Below are 25,887 nucleotides of genomic sequence, written 5' to 3'. Positions count from 1 at the left end.
ACCTTACTCACCTCTATTTTACTGCTCAGAAACCAGTTTGGAAACAATAGGTCCAAAACCAGCTCTGGGCTAAATAAGGCTCCTCTCAGTGTTATATATGTAGTATATTTGATATGATCTGAACATTTGGCATCAGAATCCCTGTAGAAGCAGAACCATCTCTGGGGAATCACTAGGAAGGAAGGTGAAATCCCAGCGTATAGGCTTCAGTATTTGGGGAGAGTCTGCTAGACCCACAAAGACTGTGTGTATGTGTGTGTGTGTGTGTGTGTGTGTGTGTGTGAAACAAAGGACTGAACTGAGTTCCCTTGGCCCTGCCAACCAGTGTGGAACAGCAACTATACACAAACCATAATCTAAAAACAAGATTAAATAAGTTACAACAGGAGTTCAGAGCTAGAGATAACTACAAAACAGGGCCCTTTGCAACATTACAGAACTCTTAAGAAAAGCCTTGAAAAACTATACATAAAGTGGTTGGAGCTGAATCACATCTGAAATCTTAGCAAACATCTGGGTTACATACATATGATGAGCACCCTGAAAAACCATGTATCCATGTATTCTGAAAGCAATCACCGCCCCACAACTTTTTATTTTTTATAAGTCAGCCGAAAATGCCTTTGTGTCTCTCAAGGTTTAAAAAGCAAACATAATCTATGATATTATCCTGAAAGTGTTTTCTCAGCCAGCTTGACAAGAAAATTGCATCTCTCAGACCTCATGTTCCCCAAAGCCAATGTGTACAGGGTTGTCTGACTCTGCTGTAAGGGGGTGACTATAACAGCTCCTGAAAGACTCTAGTTATATCATCCCTAATATTCCTTGCAATCCACTCTGTCCATTCTTGGGCTGCCCATCTATGGCAGTGCCAGGCCCAGTTGTCACAGTTGCTCCTTGGAAGAAACCGAGAAGAGGCTTCATAGAATTGCCCTGGGGAAGGAGGCCAAGGTGACACGAATCAGTGCCACTCACGTTGCCTTCCTCACCACTAAACCTTCTCTGTGCCCTAAAACAAGACCAAAAACTACTAGTCTCTTCACTTCATGTTGAAGTGTAGCCATGACTTCTTTGGGGGCCATTTGACCTTAGAATGAAGGCATTTCTACCATAAATGACTCTAGGGCTCAATGGGCTATATGTCTGTTTCACTCTACTCATTTACATCATGTCTTAATCCTGACTTATGAGAATTTACTGCACATAGACTAATTTTCACACAGACCATTATCTATACACTAATTGTCAGAACTTTTAGAATGGTGATTTGGTATTGTTAACACAGCAGAGCATTTGTCCAAGAGTGCAGCTTTAGAGCAAGATTGAAAGCGAAAGTCTTTCAGTCATGTCTGACTCTTTGCAGCCCCACGGACTATATACTCCATGGAATTCTCCAGGCCAGAATACTGCAGTCGGTAGCCTTTCCCTTCTCCAGGGGATCTTCCCAAGAAGTAAGACTAGATGTCTGGAATTCACTTCCTAACACGTTAGACTTGTTAAGAGCTAGGGAACAGGAAGTAGTGGACAGAAGTAAACGGACCCAGCCAGGCCTCTGGTTTCTCTTTCCATAGTAAGTTGTCCACATCAAACCACCTACCTGAGAAGTCTGTTGCTACTGTAAAGCCACTTGCACAGCAGAAGATGCAGAAGTCCATGTTGACAGAATCCTTCTTTCACCAATTTGGGGAAACAAAGGTGAGTCATCAGAGGCAAAGACAGCAGCAAACCAAGCCTTCCAGCTACTAACCAACATGCCAAGCATCTGGATCAAAATCCAGACTCAGACTCTTCCTTGAGCCAGAGATGCTGAAAGTCAAAGTGAAAGTTGCACAGTCAGGTCAGACTCTTTGCAATCCCATGGGCTATACAGTCCATGGAACTCTCCAGGCCAGAATACTGGAGTGGGTAGCCGTTTCCTTCTCCAGGGGATCTTCCCAACCCAGATCTCCAGCAGGAGATTATTTACCAGCTGAGCCACCAGGGAACCGCATAGAGATGCTGAGTGGAAGCAAAGAATGACACAGTTTTGTAGTTGGGAAGGACTACAGGGTTTATCTTATCCAGTCTTTTTGTTTTGCACGTTAGGTAGCAGAGGCCAAAACCTGTTAGGTGTAGCACCCAAAACTCTAGTGTAATAAAAACAGAATCAAAATGAACATTCATTGTTCAAAACATTGCTCTTTTGATTCAAGTCTAGTGAAAGTCAGGTCACAATACTGTGTTGCAGCAAAGTAGGGGAAACCTCTCATGTATTTCACACAAAACTGTGTTTGAGATGACCCTTCCCCAGGCTAAAAGAGAATCCTTTTTGTTGTCACTGTGATCTCCAGTACTAACAGGCAGCTAAAACTGTGAGCACTTCTACACGCCAGTTATTTGTTGTTTATTTGCTCAGTTGTGTCCAACTCTTTTGCAAACCCATGGACTAAATCTTGCAAGGTTCTTTCAAGATTTCCCAGGCAAGAACATTGGAATGGGTTGCCATTTTCTGCTCCAGATGATCTTCCTGACCCAGGGATCAAACCTCCCTGTCCTGCATTGGCAGGTGGATTCTTTACCACCGAGCCACCTGGGAAGCCCTCAAAACTATAAATAGTACCCTCCCAAACTGTATTTGATGGATTATTTCATTTAACCCTTATAATAATCTGATAAGTTAGGTATCATTATCATTCACATTTCACTGGAAAGACAACCAAGACATCAAAATATAAAGTAATTTGCCCATATTCACACAGCTACCTATTAATAGTTGGGGAAGATGACGTTCAAATCCAGATTGTTTACCTTCATGACCCAATACTCAGTCACTCTGCTATCCTGACAGTAGGCTAACAATAACAACCAAAATGTAGATAAATTTAACTGAGATGCATGAAAAAGACATGAGATGCATACCTTTATTCATGACTTGCACTGTCCCAGTGGACACTTAACATCTAAAAGGCCAGCCCTCTCTCTGTGTCAGAGTCCCTATGGGAGAAAGTTCTGCAATCTTGAATATCATTAGCATACCCCTGAGCATCCAGCCCAAGACTCCAGTGAAGTTTGAGAGAGTCTAGTGTCTTAAAATCTCTGCCCTGGCAAGCTTCAGCTTGGTTCCTGTTTGGAATTCAGGGCACGTTAAGGAGCAAGGATGAAATTGGCGTCAGCTCTCCTCCCCCGCTCTCTCCTAGGTTCTGCAAACAAGGACTTCAAGGACAAAGACATGAGCGATTTTGCTGTGTTCTCTGGGGATAAGCAGGAAGGATCTGCGGGAAAATAAGGAGAGAAAAACGCAAAGCAAGCCTGTGTAAGACTGGATGATGGGATGGAGGCAGAGAAGGTTGAGGGAATGTTAGTATATACATTGCTTGGTTTAAAGTTTATTGGCTTAATATAGGGTCTGGTAAGAATATGATTATCAAAATGCCTTGCATCTACGGGAGTAGCTGCTGGAATCTGTTGCAGCCAGGACAATACCATCCCCTCTAGGATCCATCTTCACATCTGCCTCTGTCTCAGAAGAAGCAGCTACTTTGTGACCCAGAAATAGTCCACATTTCTCAAACAGCTCTTGTATATATTTAGTAATGCTAGAGCTATCTCCAGTAGCAGAAAAAGTCTGTCAGCCTACAATTAGAAAAAAGAAAAGACTCAAACTACTGAGATCAGCTTCTTTGCAGAAACAGCATTTCTTTGGCAGGAGGGAGAAGAGGAAGGAGAGAGAATGAGGGCTCCTGCAGTGGAGGTGGGGACACAATGTCCAGAGAAGAAACAGGGGACTCCAGGGACAGACTGTCAATGGTTCATGGTTCAGGAGGATCCCACATGCCTCGGAGCAACTAGCTCCATGTACCATAACTATTGAGCCTGGAAACTTCAACTAACTGAGCCAACAGGTTCTAGAGCCCATGTTCAACAACAAGAGACGCTACTATAATGAGAAACCCATGCACCACAATTAGAGAGTAGCCCTCGCAGCAACAGAGACCCATCACAGCCGTAAATAAGTAAAGAAAACTATACGAATAGAGGCTGAAGACCAAACACACTCAGCTTGCCAAGCCAAGGGCCCAGAGGACTCAGGAGATTCCCTTTATAATTCACACAGAGATACTATATGGGCTATTAGCAGCCCTGGATGTCCTCAGTTCAGTTCAGTTGCTCAGTCATGTCCGACTCTTTGTGACCCCAGGAATTGCAGCATGCCAGGCTCCCTGTCCATCACCATCTCCCGGAGTTCACTCAGACTCACATCTACTGAGTCGGTGATGCCATCCAGCCATCTCATCCTGGGTCGTCCCCTTCTCCTCCTGCCCCCAATCCCTCCCACCATCAAAGTCTTTTCCAATGAGTCAACTCTTCTCATGAGGTGGCCAAAGTACTGGAGTTTCAGCTTTAGCATCATTCCTTCCAGAGAACACCCAAGACTGATCTCCTTTAGAATGGACTGGTTGGATCTCCTTGCAGTCCAAGGGACTCTCAAGAGTCTTCTCCAACACCAAAGATCAAAAGCATCAATTCTTTGGCACTCAGCTTTCTTCAGAGTCCAACTCTCACATCCATACATGACCACAGGAAAAACCATAGCCTTGACTAGATGGACCTTTGTTGGCAAAGTAATGTCTCTGCTTTTGAATATACTATCTAAGTTGGTCATAACTTTCCTTCCAAGAAGTAAGTGTCTTTTAATTTTATGGCTGCAATCAGCATCTGCAGTGATTTTGGAGCCCAAAAATTAAAGCCTGACACTGTTTCCACTGTTTCCCCATCTATTTCCCATGAAGTCATGGGACTGGATGCCATGATCTTCGTTTTCTGAATGTTGAGCTTTAAGCCAACTTTTTCACTCTCCTCTTTCACTTTCATCAAGAGGTTTTTTAGTTCCTCTTCACTTTCTGCCATAAGGGTGGTGTCATCTGCATATCTGAGGTTATTGATATTTCTCCCGGCAATCTTGATTCCAGCTTGTGTTTCTTCCAGTCCAGCATTTCTCATAATGTACTCTGCATAGAAGTTAAATAAGCAGGGTCACGATATACAGCCTTGACATACTCCTTTTCCTATTTGGAACCAGTCTGTTTTTCCATGTCCAGTTCTAACTGTTGCTTCCTGACCTGCATGTAGGTTTCTCAAGAGGCAGGTCAGGTGGTCTGGCATTCCCATCTTTCTCAGAATTTTCCACAGTTTATTGTGATCCACACAGTCAAAGGCTTTGACATAGTCAATAAAGCAGAGATAGATGTTTTTCTGGAACTCTCTTGCTTTTTTGTTGATCCAGCAGATGTCGGCAATTTGATCTCTGGTTCCTCTGCCTTTTCTAAAACCAGCTTGAACATCTGGAAATTCATGGTTCACGTATTGGTGAAGTCTGGTTTGGAGAATTTTGAGCATTACTTTACTAGCATGTGAGATGAGTGCAATTCTGCAGTAGTTTGAGCATTCTTTGGCATTGCCTTTCTTTGGGATTGGAATGAAAACTGACCTTTCCCAGTCCTGTGGTCACTGCTGAGTTTTCCAAATTTGCTGGCATATTGCATGCAGCACTTTCACAGCACTATCTTTCAGGATTTGAAATAGTTCAACTGGAATGCCATCACCTCCACTAGCTTTGTTCGTAGTGATGCTTTCTAAGGCCCACTTGACTTCACATTCCAGGATGTCTGGCTCTAGGTGAGTAATCACACCATCGTGATTATCTTGGTCGTGAAGATCTTTTTTGTACAGTTCTGTGTATTCTTGCCACCTCGTCTTAATAGCTTCTGCTTCTGTTAGGTCCATACCATTTCTGTCCTTTATCGAGCCCATCTTTACATGAAATATTCCCTTGGTATCTCTAATTTTCTTCAAGAGATCTCTAGTCTTTCCCATTCTGTTGTTTTCCTCTATTTCTTTGCATTGATCACTGAGGAATGCTTTCTTATCTCTTCTTGCTGTTCTTTGGAACTCTGCATTCAGATGCTTATATCGTTCCTTTTCTCCTTTGCTTTTCGCTTCTCTTCTTTTCACAGCTATTTGTAAGGCCTCTCCAGACAGCCACTTTGCTTTTTTGCATTTCTTTTCCATGGGGGTGGTCTTGTCTCCTGTACAATGTCATTAACCTCAGTCCAGAGTTCTTCAGGCACGCTATCTATCATATCTAGTCCCTTAAATCTATTTCTCACTTCCACTGTATAATCATAAGGGATTTGATTTAGGTCATACCTGAATGGTCTAGTGGTTTTCCCCACTTTCTTCCATTTAAGTCTGAATTTGGCAATAAGGAGTTCATGATCTGAGCCACAGTCAGCTTCCCAGTCTTGTTTTTGCTGACTGTATAGAGCTTCTCCATCTTTGGCTGCAAAGAATATAATCAATCTGATTTCAGTGTGGACCATCTGGTAATGCCCATGTGTAGAGTCTTCTCTTGTGTTGTTGGAAGAGGGTGTTTGCTATGACCAGTGTGTTCTCTTGGCAAAACTCTATTAGCCTTCGCCCTGCTTCATTCCATATTCCAAAGCCAAACTTGCCCGTTACTCCAGGTATTTCTTAACTTCCTACTTTTGCATTCCAGTCCCCTATAATGAAAAGGACATCTTTTTTGGGTGTTAGTTCTAAAAAGTCTTGTAGGTCTTCATAGAACCATTCAACTTCAGCTTCTTCAGCATTACTGGTTGGGGCATAGGCTTGGATTACTGTGATATTGAATGGTTTGCCTTGGAAACGAACAGAGATCATTCTGTCATTTTGGGGATTGCATTCAAGTACTGCATTTCAGACTGTTTTGTTGACCCTGATGACTACTCCATTTCTTCTAAGGAATTCCTCCCCACAGTAGTAGATATAATGGTCATCTGAATTAAATTCACCCATTCCAGTCCATTTTAGTTTGCTGATTCCTAGAATGTCAACGTTCACTTTTGCCATCTCCTGTTTGTTCACTTCCAATTTGCCTTGATTCATGGACCTAAAATTCTAGGTTCCTATGCAATATTGCTCTTTATAGCATCGGACCTTGCTTCTATCACCAGTCACATCCACAACTGGGTATTGTTTTTGCTTTGGCTCCATCCCTTCATTCTTTCTGGAGTTATTTCTCCACTGATCTCCAGTAGCATATTGGACACCTACTGACCTGGGGAGTTCCTCTTTCAGTATCCTATCATTTTGCCTTTTCACACTGTTCATGGGGTTCTCAAGGCAAGAATACTGAAGTGGTTTGCCATTCCCTTCTCCAGTGGACCGCATTCTGTCAGACCTCTCCACAATGACCTGCCCATCTTGGGTGGCCCCACATGGCATGGCTTAGTTTCATTGAGTTAGATAAGTCTGTGGTCCTAGTGTGATTAGATTGACTAGTTATCTGCGATTATGGTTTCAGTGTTGTCTGCCCTCTCACAACACCTACCGTCTTACTTGGGTTTCTCTTACCCTGGACATGGGGTATTTCTTCATGGCTGCTCCAGCAAAGTGCAGCCACTGCTCCTTACTTTGGACGAGGGGTATCTCCTTACCACCGCTCCTCCTGACTTTGAACATGGAGTAGCTCCTCCTGGCCCTCCTGTGCCCGCGCATCCAGCTATAAGATGGTGCTGGATGTCCTAGCACCATCTTATAGCTGTGACATGAGACCCATAGATCATCAACCTTTTTCCCAGCATCACGGCAATAGCATGGCAGAATCGGTGGTCTAAACCAGGTCTGTCTGCTCCCAGACAGACAGTCTCAATTTTGCTCTGCTTTTCTAGTCTGCCTCAGTGTTTAGGGGGAAAAAAAAATGAGTTCAAGGAATAATCTCAGTGTAAGTGACTATTGAGGAGCTTCTGAGATAAAACAGTGTAAAATTCTGGAACCCTGAAAGTTCTGGAACAATATGGTTATATGCAAAGATACAAAGCCAGGCAAGCATGCAGACTATTCAGTTCAACGGTCATCTACTGGACATCAGCTCAGTACCAAGCAATGATCTAGGCAGCTAACAAAGAAAGGAATAAAGCAATGTTCCTGGCCTCCAGGAGCTCACTGTTAATATTTAGTGAAACCAAAGATTAAGTAGAACAGAGGGAGCTCATTAAAGAGACTGGTAACTGCTTATTTTGGGTGGAACAAGGAAATTCCACCGATTCAGTCTAGAACTTTAGCTTGGCCTTGATGTTAAGAACTGTCTCTGTACAGGGCAGTTCCTTAAGAAGCTGTAAAACCCAAAGAGGTAAACTTCTAGCAAAAGGGCTGTAACTGTTGGTCATCACACAGAGCAGTTCAGTTAAAGCCAGGATGGAAATGACTATGGCTTGCCTTAGTCTCTGCTGGACTTTCCAGATGAAAAAGCCTATGTCACAAGCTCCTGCCCACAATCACTCTGCTGCAGAGACCAACAATGTCACAGAACAGAGAAAATGAGAAATGGTCTTAGGTGAGCAAAACAGACTTCTGTACTGTGACTTGACATGTCTGGGTTTCTGGGTACTGCGGCTCACTTTCTTGAAAGTCGAAGTTCAAAGACACAAGGAAACTCCTCCTCTAAAGTGACTTGGGCACAGCTGCATGGTGTGATAAGGAGCCCGAGCCAGCTCCTTGCTGGATGAAGTCATTTATGGGAGGTTGCTTGTCTGGAAGATGGCAACCCAGCTGTATTCCCAAGCTGAGTGTGGGTCTCAAACAGGAAGCTCCAATCACTTCTCCAAGTCTTTTTGCTTTGCTGTCCTGGAAGAAGAAAATGAGTGGAGATTGTACTACCTACACTCTAGGTACTTTTTCCTTATTCTGTCCTTGTGGCATCACATGGAGGAAAGGCTTATTGACCCTGTTTAAAAGATGATATCCTGGGTTTTCCAGGGTTTTACTAGGGGCTCAGTGATAAAGAATCTGCCTGCCAGTGCAAGAGACATGGGCTCAATCCCTGATCTGGGAAGATTCCATATTCCATGGAGCAAATATGTCCATGAGCCTGTGCTCTAGAGCCCAGGAGCCACAACTGCTCAGCCCATGTGCCCCAACTACTGGAGCCTGTGTGCCTAGAGCTTGTGCTCTACAATGAGAGAAGCCACTTCAATGAGAAACCCACACACTGCAACAAGAGTAGCTCCTGCTCTCTGCCACTAGAGAATGTCAGTGCGCAGCAATGAAGACCCAACACAGCCATAAATAAATAAATAAAAATTAAAAAAATAATAATAAACTGATGCTCCTGTGGTTTACACAGCATAATTGAAGTCACACAGACCAAAGGAAGAGAGATAGCAATTTAGCTCAAATTTAAAAAACTTTCAAAAGTGAAGTTCTTTTTCTTTAATCAAGGAAGTTTAGTGATGTGGTTGAGAGTACAGACTTGGGCATCTGGATGCCAAGGTTGGAAGCCCAGATCTGCTGCTAACTAGCTGAAAGACCCTGAAAAGTTTCTCTGCATCTGTTTCCCCATATGTAAAATGTGGATAAAAATAGTGAGGATTCTGGGTGTTATTAGATTATAATGTACACATAGAATTGTTCCTGACATATAGGAAGTGTTATGTAAGTAGGATGATGTATCTCTATGTAGGAAAAGAAATAAAAAGGCACTCTGGAAACTAGGAAAGAAGAAGAAAATAAGAATGACTGGGGGAGGGAGGGAGAAAGAAGCAACATCCACAAAATCATCTATTTGTATTTCAGCCATGCCTGGAATCTTCACCTGTACCTGTACTTAGTTCATCATTATCAGAAACAGGCCACAGCCATCTCAGTGTGCAGGGCTGCTGGAGACTTGTTGATAGATAGATGATTTGAGGACAGAATGAGAGAGAGAAAAGGAGAGAGAGGACCAAGATTAGATGGATAGATTATACAGGTTCATATGCACTTGACCCTTGAACAACATGAGTTTGAACTGTGTGGGTCTATTTATAGGTAATATGTTGGATTATAAATATATTGGAAAAAATTTTTGGAGATTTGTGACACTGAAAAAAACTTGCAGATAAACCAGGTAGTCTGAAAAAAAAAAAAAAATATATATATATATATAAAGGGAAAAAGTTAGATATATCCTGAATGCATTAAATATTTGTAGATATTAGTCTATGTTATCATTAACATAAAATATACACAAATCTATTATAAAAGTTAAAATTTCTCAAAACATACAAACCCTTGCATACCTCTATTGTTTATTTCCCAAGTTGTGTCCACCTCTTTGTGACCCCATAAACTGTAACCTGCCAGGCTCCTCTGTTCATGGGATTTCCCAGGCAAGAACACTGGAGTGGGTTGCCATTTCTTTCTGCAGGGAATCTTTCCTACCCGGGGATTAAACCCTCATCTCCTGCTTTGGCAAGGGAGTTCTTTACCACTGAGACATCAGGGAAGCCCTCGCATACAGAACAAGCTTCTATAAATCATATTACGGCTTCTTGGTTATTAATGTGTGAATCATTATTGGAGTAGGCAATGGCACCCCACTCCAGTACAAGAATACTGGAAAATCCCATGGACAGAGGAGCCTGGAAAGCTGCAGTCCATGGGGTCACTGAGGATCAGACATGGCTGAGCGACTTCACTTTCATTTTTCACTTTCATGCATTGGAGAAGGAACTGGCAACCCACTGCAGTGTTCTTGCCTGGAGAATCCCAGGGACGGGGGAGCTTGGTGGGCTGCCATCTATGGGGTCACACAGAGTCGGACATGACCGAAATGACTTAGCAGCAGCATGAATCATTATAACTGTAAATGTGAATTTCTTTTCCACATTATTTTTTCATGTTTATGTCTAGTGTTGGTAATACATATAACATCTACAGTATTTTGTATTGTATAAGACAATATTGATGTAGCTACTAACACAATTCATCTTATAAACTGATGGTATAAACTTCAGCTATTGATAACTACAGCACACTACTGTAAATATATCTTCTCTTCCTTATGATCTTCTCAATAATATTTTCTTTTGTCTAGCTTACTTTATTGTAAGAACACAGTGTATAATACATATAATTTACAAACTACATGTTAATCGTTTGTGGTATTGGTAAAGCTTCCAGTCAACAATAGGTTATTACTAGTTAGTTTGAAAACAGTCAAAAATGTCACATGGATTTTCAGCTGCATGGGGAGGATCAGTGTGTCAACTCTCCTGTTGTTCAAGAGCCAACTATATAGATATCCTTCCAATGTAAAATGTTCTTATATTGAGTAGAGATTTCCTTATGGGAAAAATACATTAAAATTGAATGTTTCTAACTCCTTTTCTCCACTGCTCCCAAGGGCTCCACAGAGACAGCAGCCCTGGCTTGTGTCTCACCTTTAAAGTCTGCAAAGTTTTGTGTACCTGTCATAATATGGGTGGAGCTTCCCAGGTTGTGCAGTGGTAAAGAATCCACCTGCCAATGCAGGAAACACAGGAGAAGCAAGTTTGATTCCCTGGAGTAGGAAATGGCAACCTACGGCAGTACTCGTGCCTGGAAAATCCCACAGTCCATGGGGCCACAAAGAGTCAGACACAACTGAGCCACTGACGTTGCATGCACATTCTGGGTGTCCTGGTCAATGGGCTGCTGCATTCCCATTCTCAGCATCAACAGGCCACAGACCAAAGGGACAGTAACCACTGGGAACAGTGATCATGGTTCCCAGAGGAACATTTAGGTCAAATCCAGCTACTCAAAGAAATTCAAAGGCTATGATGACAATGACAGTCCTTCCTGTAGGAGAGCCATCACGATGCAGTGGGAAGAAACTGAGGCTTGAAGTCAGTGGTCCAGGATTGGACACTGAAAAAGTCATTTCTTCTTCCTCTGTACCACCTGTAAACTGAGGGTAGTATTTTATTTCCCAATATTGTACGATAACGAATCTGTCTGACCTTTGTCCCAAGTTGCTGGAACTAAATGTTCTAAGCCAAGCGACAGGGATGTCTGCTATTCATAGGCAGTTCCTGGACCACCTCTGAGTTCATGCCGAGGAGATGACTTGGGCTGGAGGCTGGTCATACCAGAAAGCCCAACCCTGTCATTAGACAGTTAGAGCCTTGGGTCACATGTTATCAGCCCAGCCTCCCTGCTGCTGAAGAGGGAAGGGAGCTGGAGACTCTAATCACGTGGCCCATGATTTAGTCATTCACGTCTACCCGAAGAAACCTCAATAACAACTCTGAACAGAAGTTCAGAGGGGTTTCTTGATTGGTGATAGACACCAGTGTGCTGAGGGGGATGTGCCCTGACTCCAGAGGGAGAGGACAGCGGAAGCTCTGCATGTGGAATCCTACCAGACCTCTCCTGAGTGGTCTCTCCCTCGGGTGGTCCTGATTTGCATCCTTTATAATAAAGCTGTAATTGTAATTTCCTGAATTCTGTGAGTTATTCTAGTGAACATCAAACCTGAAGGGATCATAAGAACCCCTAATTTGTAGCCAGTTGGTCAGAAGTGTAGGTGGTCTGGGGACCCCCAAAGTTGTGGCTGACATCTGAAGTGAAGGCAGTCTTGTGGAGGACCGTGAACTTTCCTTGTGAATTTTGAGCCGATTCCAGGTGGTTAATGTCCAAATTATACTGAAGGTTGTTTTAAGAATGAAATATAATCAAATATGAAAAAGACGTTATGAATTATGAAGGGTTAAGTAAACTTGACTTGTACAATTTTTTAAAAGGCTACATACAGTATTGATGAAAGATCAACAGGGCGGTTTTGCTATTTTTGTTTAATTCAGATGAATTTCTGTTATTATACTAGTACTCTTTTGCTTAACCCCTTTATGGTTAAGTTTATTTATTTATCACTTCAACTAAATTTAATTAAAATATAATATGCACATGATTCTGTGATAGACATGGAACTGGGTGTATAGCAAGACAAATATCAAAATGGAAAAGATGCCATAATTATTTTCAAGAAAAACACAAACCAGCAGAGGAAATAATACATTGAGAAACAAAGTAAAGAGTATGTGCACCAACAGAGTCATGGTTAAGCTAAAGACAGGGGATCCTTTCTGAGGGAATCAAACAAAACTTTCAGAGCAAATGGCATTTGAACCAGGCCTAAGAGATGCCTAGGATGTAGAGAAAAGAAGAGAAACAGTTCATGCTGAGGAGACAATGAAGAAAAGACACAAAGGAAGCCATGCTGGTGATACATTGGAGAGACACCTTCATGAAAGCAAGGGATTTCACAGCAGGGCAGAAAGATATATTGGAGCCAGACTGTAAATGGCCTTAATGGCAAGTACAAAGGTTTGTAATATCCTATAGGTAAAGGGAACTTGTGAACAATTTGGTACCATCAGACACAGCCACTGTATCTATATATTTACTCTTTTCTATTAATTTGGTTGAAAAGATTAAGAAGTATTACCATCTTCCTCATCTTAGAGATAACCTAAGGAGGATGTAGAGGTTATGCGATATACCTGAGTGCATGAAAACAAATAACAGTCAACTAGAGAGAAAGCAAGATTCCTTCTATCCCATCACTCTTCAGACTTCCCTGGTGGTTCAGACAGTAAAGAATCCACCTGCATTGTGGGATACCTGGGTTCAGTCCCTGGGTTGGGAAGATCCCCTGGAGGAGAGCATGGCAACCCATTCAAGTAGTCTTGCCTGGAGAATCTTCATGGACAGAGGAGCCTGGCAAGCTACAGTCCACGGGGTTGCAAAGAGTTGGACATGACTGAGCAACTAAGCACACACATAGTCCATCACTCTTGTCACAAATATATTATCTTTCACTTAAAGCGGCAATTTCAAATTCAGATCATTAATAATTTATTGGCCTGCCCTTCAGACTGAAGAAGACAGAGGACATCCCAAGCTTCTCTTCTGGAGACCTTTACTCCAACTTGTTCCCTTTGGGAACAACAGCACAGAAGCATGAGGACCCTGAGCAGATTGGAGGGTCCTGCCCCTCAGCCAAGTTCTTCATGCAAAGCCAACTATTCTGACCTGAGTCCACAACACTGGCCTCAATAACACCAGTCAGCTGCAGAGTGAAAGGATGCCTGCAAGGAGAGACACTGCCTGCACAATATCAGCTAGAAATAGCAACAGGATGTTCGATGGAAAACCTAAGTGATATTTTCCTGAAACAGCTGAGCCATGTGACAGACAAAATCAAACACAGCATTCCTTTGTGGTTAAGGAGAGAGAGCTTGAACAGTTTGCTATGAGAAATCCAAATGAATGTGTTCATTCTCTAACTCTGTAGTGCCCTTTCTCCTACACTTTCCCAGTCTATGACACAATCAAATTCATCAGTCCTGCAGCACTGGAAAATTTCTTGAGTCTCTGATTAGTTTCAGTCTATGAAGGACATTCAGAGAATTAAGACCCCACCCGGCTTCTGCTTTATCAACATAAGATGTCTCAGACAAAACAAGGCTTACTGTCTCCTCTATGATGACATGACTGAAAAGGGGGGCAATAAGGATTTTTTGTGTGTGTCATTTTGTAATCATATAAAAATAGTAGACAAAACTGCTTAATGGTTGGTTTTTTCCCCCAATTTTCAACATTATTGATTTTTTAATTCTGTTTGCAAGTTAAAGGGTTTGTCATTTTTTCCTTAAAAAACAACAATGCACCATATTCCTATGCATAAGGTTGAAAATTCTGAATAATCCTCTTACCATTGTTTAGAAAAATGAGAAAAAAGGTAGAAAGCTTAGTCTGGTTTCAGTGAGGTGCTGATATGATGGCTTCTGGATTTTAACAGTCAAAATGGCATGACTTATTTAAGTTTCATGAATCAAAGTAAACTTACTGTTTATCCATAGCTGCATGAATATAAAGGAAAGGATCCAGTCCTAGAACCCACTTTAAAGTGTAATAATGTGGCCCCAGTCACCAAGTCACTTGCCTTGTTTCAGGAAGGACAGCGGTGCTGGCACGTGGGGTAAGTCCTCCCCTGGTGGGGCCGGGGAGTCTCCTTGTAAATTGCTTCCCTCCTCTTGCTCTCAGTTGATGTGAACTCCCTCGCATTACTCCTTGAAACTGCTACCTGTTTTGTAGGTTTTTTTCCTTAGATGCCTTTCTAAACGTGAATGAACAGACCGACCAGAGTATATTGCTGAGGTTATAGGGGGGTGCTGGGTTGGTGGGCCCAACCTGGTATTTTTTGCTGTCCCATCTCTGGTCCTCTTTATGTACCCTAGAGAGAAATTTTAGAATATTCCCTTACTCCTGCTTGGCCACTGCCTAGAATTTCTCTTCTATTCTTAAAAGACAGGAAAGTATTTATAGTAATTCATCTTCTTGAGGGTTTCTTATCAGAATTTTCTTTTTTTTTTTATTTCAGCTAATATAAAAGTGTGTTGCTTCCTGGACCTATACTACATATGATGCTGAAGCTGAAGCTCCAATACTTTGGCCACCTGATTCGAAGAACTGACTCATTGGAAAAGACCCTGATATTGGGGAAGATTGGGGGCAGGAAGAGAAGGGGATGACAGAGGATGGAGATGGTTGGATGGCATCACCGACTTGATGGACATGAGTTTGAGAAAGCTCCAGGAGTTGATGATTGACAGGGAGGCCTGGCGTGCTGCAGTCCATGGGGTCACAAAGAGTTGGACACGACTGAGGAAATGATGCTATATATACCAACCATTTCTATGTTCAACAAATATTGATGTTGATGCCTGCTGTTTTAGACTTCAGGGATATGACAATCAATAAACTCCTTAGCCTCCTAGAACTTAAATCTAGTGGAGGGGGAAGGCAATAAACAAATAACAAAACATGAACAGTTCCATTTAGTTCAGTTCAAGTCACTCAGTCATGTTGGACACCAACACCTTGAGATATCTGGTTTTCCTTAATTAACAATAATCTTTTGAAGTTCAGACCACTTGCCCCTTGTTGCAAACTTCTATATAACCTGACTCCTCCTGCCTCAGAACAGTTCTCTCAGGGTTACTTGAGATGCTGTCTCCCGGGCTTGAAGTCCCAAAAATTCCCACCAAAGAAAACCTCTCAACTTTTAGGCTGTGAGTGTTTTCTAAGTCAACAGAGTGGTCAGGAATAGCCTCTCTAAAGCGCGACATGTGGGCAGTAACAATATGAAGTAAGGGAGCAAGTTTTCTCTGGTTAGAAGGATTTCTTTCCATATGACTTTTATCTCCAAATAGACAGTAGATATTTTGCATTGATACTCATAACAGATTTTTTTTAAAAATGATGACCCTAGCACAGGTACTGAGTTTCTAGTTGCCTGAACAGTGTAACCACTCAATTTTGTATTTGAAAAATCTAAATCAACCCCTTAATATTATGCCACCAAACCTTAATAATACAGATTCCTTGACACTGAAAAAGGGGCATCTAGATATGATAACGGATTCCCAGAAGGAGATGCAGGAGACACAAGTTTGATCCCTGGGTCAGTCAGGAAAAATCCCCTGGAAGATGAAATGGCCACTCCAGTATTCTTGCCTGGAGAAAACCGTGGACAGAGGAGCCTGGTGGGCTAGTCCATGAGGTCACAAAAGAGTCAGACATGACTCAGTGACTGAGCTGGAGCCATGATAAAGATGAAATACCATGAAGCTCTTGTCTAAATACAGTTGACTCTTGAATGTGGGGTTTAGAGGTACCAACCTTTCCTGTAGTCAAAAACCCATGTGTAATTCATAGTAGACCCTGTATATGCAGTTCTTCCACATCTGTGGATCCAAACTATGGATCGTGTAGCACTGTGGTATTTACTATTGAAAAATATCCACATATAAGAGAACCATCACAATTCAAATGTGTTTTGTTCAAGGGTCAGTTGTACTTCTGCAAACTTAAGCAAGGTCAGTGGAAAACCACATGGAAACAGACTCCAAGATAACCAGTGATGTGAGGAGGGAGGGGACCATATAAGGACTCAATTATTTATCTCATTGAATGTATCTAAAATTAATTAGATAGATAGATAGATAGATAGATAGATTAAAAAGCAGTTTGCTCATGGCTGTATAGCTAGTTAGTTGATGAAGTAGTTCCATGTGGTTTTTCACTGACCTTGCTTAAGTTTGCAGAAGTACAATTAACCCTTGAACAACATGCATTTGAATTGTAATGGTTCTCTTATATGTGGATTTTTAGGTGCCTGGATTCCCTGGTGGCTCAGACAGTAAAGCGTCTGCCTGCAATGTGGGAGACCAGGTTCGACCCCTGGGTTAGGAAGGTCCCTGGAGAAGGAAATGGCAACCCACTCCAGTATCTTTGCCTGAAGATTCCCATGGACAGAGGAGCCTGGTAGGCTACAGTCCACAGGATTGCAGAGTCGTACACGACTGAGGGACTTCACTCACTTCAACCCCCTCTCAAGGGAGTGATCTTGCTCTAGCAACAGCTGGACTGGTGAAGGGAATTATAACCAAGCTGGACCCTATGGAACCCTCCTCCATGTCCTCTGTTTTAGCTCCTCTCAGTTCAGTTCAGTCGCTCAGTCCGACTCTTTGCGACCCCATGAATCGCAGCACGCCAGGCCTCCTTGTCCATCACCAACTCCCGGAGTTCACTCAAACTCACATCTACTGAGTCGGTGACGCCATCCAGCCATCTCATCCTCTGTCGTCCCCTTCTCCTCCTGCCCCCAATCCCTCCCAGCATCAGAGTCTTTTCCAATGAGTCAACTCTTTGCATGAGGTGGCCAAAGTACTGGAGTTTCAGCTTCAGCATCATCCCTTCCAAAGAACACCCAGAACTGATCTCCTTCAAAATGGACTGATTGGATCTCCTTGCAGTCCAAGGGACTCTCAAGAGTCTTCTCCAACACCACAGTTCAAAAGCATCAATTCTTCGGCACTCAGCTTTCTTCACATTCCAACTCTCACATCCATACATGACTATTGGAAAAACCATAGCCTTGACTAGACAGACCTTTGTTGGCAAAGTAATGTCTCTGCTTTTCAATATGCTATCTAGGTTGGTCATAACTTTTCTTCCAAGGAGTAACCGTCTTTTAATTTCATGGCTGCAATCACCATCTGCAGTGATTTTGGAGCCCCCCAAAATAAAGTCAGCCACTGTTTCCACTGTTTCCCCATCTATTTCCCATGAAGTGATGGGACCAGATACCATGATCTTCGTTTTCTGAATGCTGAGCTTTAAGCCAACTTTTTCACTCTCCTCTTTCACTTTCATCAAGAGGCTCTTTAGTTCTTGTTCACTTTCTGCCATAAGGGTGCTGTCATCTGCATATCTGAGGTTATTGATATTTCTCCCGGCCATCTTGATTCCAGCTTATGTTTCTTCCAGTCCAGCATTTCTCATTAGGTACTCTGCATATAAGTTAAATAAGAAGGGTGACAATATACAGCCTTGACGTACTCCTTTTGCTATTTGGAACCAGTCTGTTGTTCCATGTCCAGTTCTAACTGTTGCTTCCTGACCTGCATATAGGTTTCTCAAGAGGCAGGTCAGGTGGTCTGGTATTCCCACCTCTTGAAGAATTTTCCACAGTTTATTGTGATCCACACAGTCAAAGGCTTTGGCATAGTCAATAAAGCAGAGATAGATGTTTTTCTGGAACTCTCTTGCTTTTTTGTTGATCCAGCAGATGTTGGCAATTTGATCTCTGGTCCTCTGCCTTTTCTAAAACCATCTTGAACTTCTGGAAGTGCACGATTCACGTGTTGGTGAAGCCTGGCTTGGAGAATTTTGAGCATTACTTTACTAGTGTGTGAGATGACTGCAATTGTGCAGTAGTTTGAGCATTCTTTGGCATTGCCTTTCTTTGGGATTGAAATGAAAACTGACCTTTTCCAGTCCTGGTGACACTGCTGAGCTTTCCAAATTTGCTGGCATATTGAGTGAAGCACTTTCACAGCATCATCTTTCAAGATTTGAAATAGCTCAACTGGAATGCCATCACTTCCACTAGCTTTGCTTGTAGTGATGCTTCCTAAGGCCCACTTGACATCCCATTCCAGGCTGTCTCGCTTTAGGTGAGTGATCACACCTTCATGATTATCTGGGTCGTGAAGATCTTTTTTGTACAGTTCTTCTGTGTATTCTTGCCACCTCTTCTTAATATCTTCTGCTTCTGTTAGGTCCATACCATTTCTGTCCTTTATCGAGCCCATCTTTGCATGAAATGTTCCCTTGGTATCTCTAATTTTCTTGAAGAGATCTCTAGTCTTTCCCATTCTGTTCTTTTCCTCTATTTCTTTGCATTGATCGCCGAGGAAGATTTCTTATCTCTTCTTGCTATTCTTTGGAACTCTGCATTCAGATGCTTATATCTTTCCTTTTCTCCTTTGCTTTTTGCTTTTCTTCTTTCCACAGCTATTTGTAAGGCCTCCCTAGACAGCCATGTTGCTTTTTTGCATTTCTTTTCCATGGGGATGGTCTTGATCCCTGTCTCCTGTACAATGTCATGAACCTCATTCCATAGTTCATCAGGCACTCTATCTATCAGATCTAGGCCCTTAAATCTGTTTCTCACTTTCACTGTATAATCATAAGGGATTTGGTTTAGGTCATACCTGAATGGTCTAGTGGTTTTCCCTACTTTCTTCAGTTTGAGCCTGAATTTGGCAATAAGGAGTTCATGATCTGAGCCACAGGCAGCTCCCAGTCTTGTTTTTGCTGACTGTATAGAGCTTCTCCATCTTTGGCTCCTCTCTGAAGTACCCAAATAATAGTATCTGATGCACATTTCCTGAGTGGTTTTGCAGATGTGAATCTCCTTTCCCCCACCAAATTCAGGAACTACTTGATGATCCTGAGCACATGATCCAGGCCTCCTGGAGCCTAAGGACTCATCATGCTAACCCTTGTGACACCATCACACCCCTGGGCTGCCTCATCATCAGCCAGGGAATTGTATACAAGCTGATCCCCTACCCTGAAACCCTCCCTGCTCACCTGCCCTTTAAAAATGCTTTACCGAAGCCCTTCAGGGGAACTTGAAGCTTTTTAAGACATGAATGAACCAGGAACTTGTCTCCTCTCATGACCTTGCAATAAACCTTTTTCCCCAATTAAAAAAAAAAAAAAGAAACTGGACTAGTGTCCACAGGCATGAGGCAGGTATTCACTTCTTCCCAGTGTGGCATTCTGATTTTTCCTTTGGATAAATCCTACTAATCAATATGGATTTTAATAGGGAAATATTTATATACAATACATGGCTAATAAAATTCTTATTGACAATATATCTAATGGAAATGTTAAATAAATGGACGATTTGGATTTGTTACTTCTCTGATGTCCCTGAAACTACCTTTCTCAGAAACTTGCAGAACTGAAAGTTTAGAATTAAACAACTTTTCCTCAGACACAAAACTAAATATGTGCTCTGTTTTTGAAAAAGATATGTCATAAAGAACAAATGTAGAGTTTTAGAGGAAACTTGTATGTTATTTGTCATCTTTTTCAAACAAATCATTAAAAGTCAGGGATTTGGATTTAAAAGACATGGTAAGTGAAGAAAGTTGTCACCAAACATAAGGTATTTGGTGTAAAATTAAGCAGATACTAGGGAGGAAGATATATTATGTTTTTCTTCCCCAAGCCAGCAGAAATGTTAAAACTAAAATGGAACCTTCAAGGATGTTGACTTTTTTTCCCATGAATGTTTAGTTTTTTCCTGGAAACCACAGAAAAAAGAAATGATTTAAAAGTGTGGCTTTTATGAACAAGGATAGCCAGAATCTAATCTCAAAACTGTTGTAAACCAAGAGAAGATCCACCTGGTTAGTAAAAAATCTGAACAACAAAATACTTTTTAAAGAAATATGGCTTCATTGCTTTTACAAATATGAAAGAATGTTAGAGGTTGACAAAGTATAATCTGCTAATAGTCTTTGAAGAAAGTGTCTTAATGAATAAACAAAGATAATTTGCAATTAGCAAATCATTATTAGTATACAAAGAGCTTGAGAATATATTTTTGTCTTATAATCATCATTGTCTCAAATCTTGTTTTACTAATTTAATTAAATTAATATATGTATACATATATATATAATTCTTGCTCAAAACACCTCAAATTTATACCCACCACCTTTTAAAACCTTGTCTTCCTTATATTCACATATACACCAAAAAGATAAAACACATGAGTATCCAATTTAGTTGACTTCATTCCATCAAGACAGGTGGTCAAATGGGAAATTTCTAACCCATTAGGAGAGAAAATAATTAGAACATAAAACATATGAAATCATCTACTTTAGTATTGCAATAAAATCAATTAACCATAGCTTTTCCCAGTTTTCTAGAACATTCTAGACCTCATAAATTGAATTATTTAATCATAATTTTTTAAGAACATACTTGACCTCTTTTGAATAACTGGAATTTCAACATTAATGACACAAACTTAAATTTCCACAATCATTGGCCAAGGGATTTCTGTGACTTTTCAACACTAAATATAGAAATGAAATTTATATTACCACAGGGCTCTTTTTCAATTTGTCATTTATTCCAAACTTTAAAACCACTCTAAATTCCTTTTAATGTTTTATGAGTAGCATTTAGTTTCTGAACGTGTCTTAGGTATTTATGTAGCTGACCTGACCTATATTTTAGAACTATTTTAGCATACCTTACCAAAAATACTCTTCCAAATGACCATCTTGAGTGCTCTTTTAGACTTTTCTCCTTCCACTGGTATCATAAAGAGAGCTAATTTTCAAGATAATTTGGTTATCGAGAGAATGGAAGAATATTAAAGAGAATAAAACTTCATCTCTAAAAAGTCCTTGTGTCCTTTATGTTCATAAAATTCTTTTATTGGTAAGTACACAATAAAGATAATTGAGAGTTTGAAAGATGAATAAGGACAATAACGAAAGATGTGTTTGGAGAGTCTGGATGCTGCTTTCACCTCCGCAACCTATCCAAGGTAGATGAACAAGGAAGATGAATAGTGCTTCAAAAGTAAACCTAAAGCCTATTGGAAGGACCAATAATTGATATGCACAGACCAGCTGAACGGAGAAGGCAATGGCACCCCACTCCAGTACTCTTGCCTGAAAAATCCCATGGATGGAGGAGCCTGGTGGGCCGCAGTCCATGGGGTCGCTAAGAGTCAGACACGACTGAGCGACTTCACTTTGACTTTTCACTTTCATGCATTGGAGAAGGAAATACCAACCCACTCCAGTATTCTTGCCTGGAGAATCTCAGGGATAGGGGAGCCTGGTGGGCTGCCGTCTATGGGGTCACACAGAGTCGGACACGACTGAAGCGACTTGGCAGCAGACCAGCTGAAAGGAATCTACAGTGGCCCACAGGACAGATGATGCCATGTTAGTGTTGGCGTTAGAGAAGTTTTGTTCTTCTTTAGTCACTATATTGTGTCCAATTCTTTCGCAACCCCATGGACTGTAGTCCACAAGGCTCCTCTGTCCATCAGATTTCCCAGGCAAGAATACTGGAGCTGGTTGCCATTTCCTTCTCCAAAGGATCTTCCTGACCCAGGGATCAAACTTGAGTCCCCTGCATTGGCAGGTGGATTCTTTACCACTGAGCATGTAGGGAAGCCGAGAAGTTTTAATGGGATCCAACAAGGAATAAGTTCTAGTGAGGCTTTGCAGGTTAAAACAACAAGGTCATTTCAATCATAAAACCCCTGAACTGCTGTCCTCCCAAATGGCCCCTGAGACTGAGAGCTAACTGACAGCCTAGCCGTCTTCCATGACTGAGAAGGACCCTAAGGAGAACCTGGAAAATTCAAGACCTGCATGTCTCCCTTTGTATCAGGCAAGCTGGGGAAAATGAAAGGGCAGCTTTCCTGAACACTTAAAATTGAAGAGTTAGCTAAAGTCAAGAAACAAGGGTTCAGATCTCACATTTGCCTCCTATTCACTCCGTGACCTTCTCTAGCCTCTGTCTAAGACAGTCTCCCAGGGCTTCCCTGGTGGCTCAGTGGTAAAGAGACTGCATGCCAATGAGGCGACATGGGATCTATCCCCGACTCAGGAAGATCCCACCTGCTGTGGAGTAACTAGTCCCTGTGCTACTGAACCTGTGTTCTAGAGCCCAGGAGCCACAACTACTGAGCTCATGTGCCACAACTGCTAAAGCCTGCACATGCAAGAGATCGTGGTCCACAAGAGAAGCCACCACAATGAGAAGCTGGCGCACCTACAGAAGAGCCCTGCTCACCACAACTAGAGAAAAGCCCAAGCAGCAACAAAGACCAAAACCAAGCAAATAAATAAATTATATATAAAAACCTACTTCCTTATAAAATCATTTAAAACTCTGAAAATAAAATATCCTCCCGTGCAGAATTTACAGATGTATGCTTCTCGGTAAGTATTATCTGTTGTGTACAGGGCACTATGTTAGGTGCAGCACTGCACACACCCATGAATAAGGCAGGGCACATTTTTTCAGTGTGTTCTTGAAGCAGTCTTTAGATCTATACAGTTGTGGTTACAAATAAGCACCTCCCAAATGCATTCAGTCCCACCACTTCATGGCAAATAGATGGGGAAAGTAGAAATAGTGACAGACTTTATTTTCTTGGGCTCCAAAATCAGTGCAGATGGTGACTGCACCCAAGAAATTAAAGGACACTTGTTCTTTAGAAGAAAAGCTATGATAAGCCTAGAAAGTGTATTAAAAAGCAAAGACATCACTTTGCCGACAAAGGTCTGTACAGTCAGAGCTATAGTTTCTCCAGTAGTCAAGTATGGATGGGAAACTTTTACCATAAAGAAGGCTGAACACCAAAGATTTGATGCCTTCAAACCGTGGTGCTGGAAAAGATTCTTGAGAGTCCTTGGACAACAAGGAGAAGCCAGTCAATCCTAAAGGAAATCAACCCTGGATATTCATTGGAAGGACTGATGCTGAAGCTGAAGCTTCAGTACTTTGGCTACCTCATGTGAAGAGCCAACTCATTGGAAAAGACCCTGATGCTGGGCAAGATTGAGGGCAAGAGGGAAAGGCGGGGGGGATAACATAGGATGAGATGGTTGGATGACATCACCAACTCAATGGCCATGAGTTTGAGCAAACTCTGGGAGACAGTGCAGGACAGGAAAGCCTGGGATGCTACAGTTCGCGGAAGACATGATTTAGTAACCGAACAACAAAATGCCAAAGAACACCTTATTTAAAATGGTAACTTGGAATAAAACAAAACACACAAAAAATAGCCTAACAGTTTTGTCTTCAAACAATTTGAGATAACAATGTTATAAAATAAGATAGAATGTTATGAAAAAATACTGATTACAATGGATTTCAGAAAAAGGACAGTCTATGTTTACTGTAAGGGATCAAACCAGTGCCTTTAATATTAATATACACATAATATGGTATAATAATTGAAAATTGACCTATTCTTGGAGTCCTAGCCTGGGGCTTACAAGGTTGAACATCACTGGTGGGAATTTGCACTCTTGGCATTCCTTGGCTTCTCTGTTAATTTATTGCACTTATATCATTTATTAGCACTGCCCAGATAATTTTTATTACATTCACATACTATTGTTCTGGTAGTTTATTTTTCTATCTCTTGAAAATCTTTCTTTTTCGTTACTGTTTTAGGCTAAAATAAAAAACCATTGTCCAAGTAAAACAATAAAAATAAAAAGCAAAATAGTCTCCCTTCCTCATCACTATCTCATCCTCATCTTATTACTTACTCTCTCATCTTATTCTGTGTTTTCTTAGCACTTATTATCAGGTACTACATGTTTACTTGCCTGGGTATTTCTTTCTTTGCTCTTATTTTCTGTCACCACTTCTAAAATATAAGCTCTATGAGGGTAAGAATTTTTTTTCCACACAGAATCCTGTGTGGAGAGGCAGTGGAGGCAGTGGAGATCATGACAAGAAAGTCTATATGAAATAGAAAAGGAAAGGACCCCACATTAAGAGCACTTATGCCCATGCTCTGCATCAGGCACTGTTCAGCCCTCTACAAGAACCATCCTTCCATCTTCACAGTGTAACAAACATGCAAGATGATTTTGCCACGTTTATAAAGATGAGGGAAGGTAGACTTGGAGAGGTAAGATAAGGTGCTCAAAGTTACAAAGCTAGTAAACCCTGAAGTTGACTTTCAAATTAGGATCAACCTGGCTTCAAAATCTGTGATCTTCCCATAATCATTGTAAACTGTAAAGTGCTGTGCAAAGGTATGAATTATCCATCGTTATTATTTCATGCTTAAATTGTACTTGTTCAGTTTGTGACCCCATGGACGGTAGCACACCATAAAAAGATAGCTATAAAAACAAAATAGAGTCTAGAGACCACTTGATTTAGACTCTCAAAGATACTCAAAATTTCATCTCAAAAGATATATTTTTAATGAACTTACAAGGGATAAAAGGGCATGTGTATGGAACTAAGTTAGGAATGGGAGGCCAATAATAAGGATACACAATATTTCTGTTGAAGCAGAACCGTAAAGTGCAACCTTTACAGATGAGGGCTGGGGAAAGCACTTGTTGACATTTTATAAATGCTATGGGAGATGGAGCACATATTGCAATCTCCTAATTGCCAATGACACTAAGCATTTCTCATAGGAAAATGCCAAATTGGTGGAAACTGCAAAATCTTCTCTAGCTGTGTGAAGAAGCAAAAAAAGCAGCTGGCAGAAACATAAATTAAACTACAATTACAGGTCAATGGACCCAACTATCAGTAACATCCAAGAAAGGTATCTAGGGCTTGAGTAAATGGATCCTGGATACTGTAAGCCCACAACGCAGAGACCAAAGTTGCATCAGAGTCCTTGTCACAGGGAAGAGCCAATTCTGATTTCATGTTGGATCTGTTACTTTAACTTTCCCTTCACATTGCCTTTACTCACTAAAAGGATCTGTTTATACACAATGGCCTGTCCCTCTGTCTGAGTGTTAAACCAAAGTGTCTTTGTTCAGGACCCTGTCACCTGTGGGTACCTACAGGAAGGAAGAAATTAACACATCCTCTCCCCAAGGCTTGCCATCCTAGGACATATTTGCAAGATTAATGGGCTTATTATTA

This window comes from Budorcas taxicolor, chromosome 16 (genome assembly GCF_023091745.1).
Source record: "Budorcas taxicolor isolate Tak-1 chromosome 16, Takin1.1, whole genome shotgun sequence".
Classification (NCBI taxonomy): Eukaryota; Metazoa; Chordata; class Mammalia; order Artiodactyla; family Bovidae; genus Budorcas; species Budorcas taxicolor.
Note: the sequence above shows the minus strand (reverse complement) of the source record.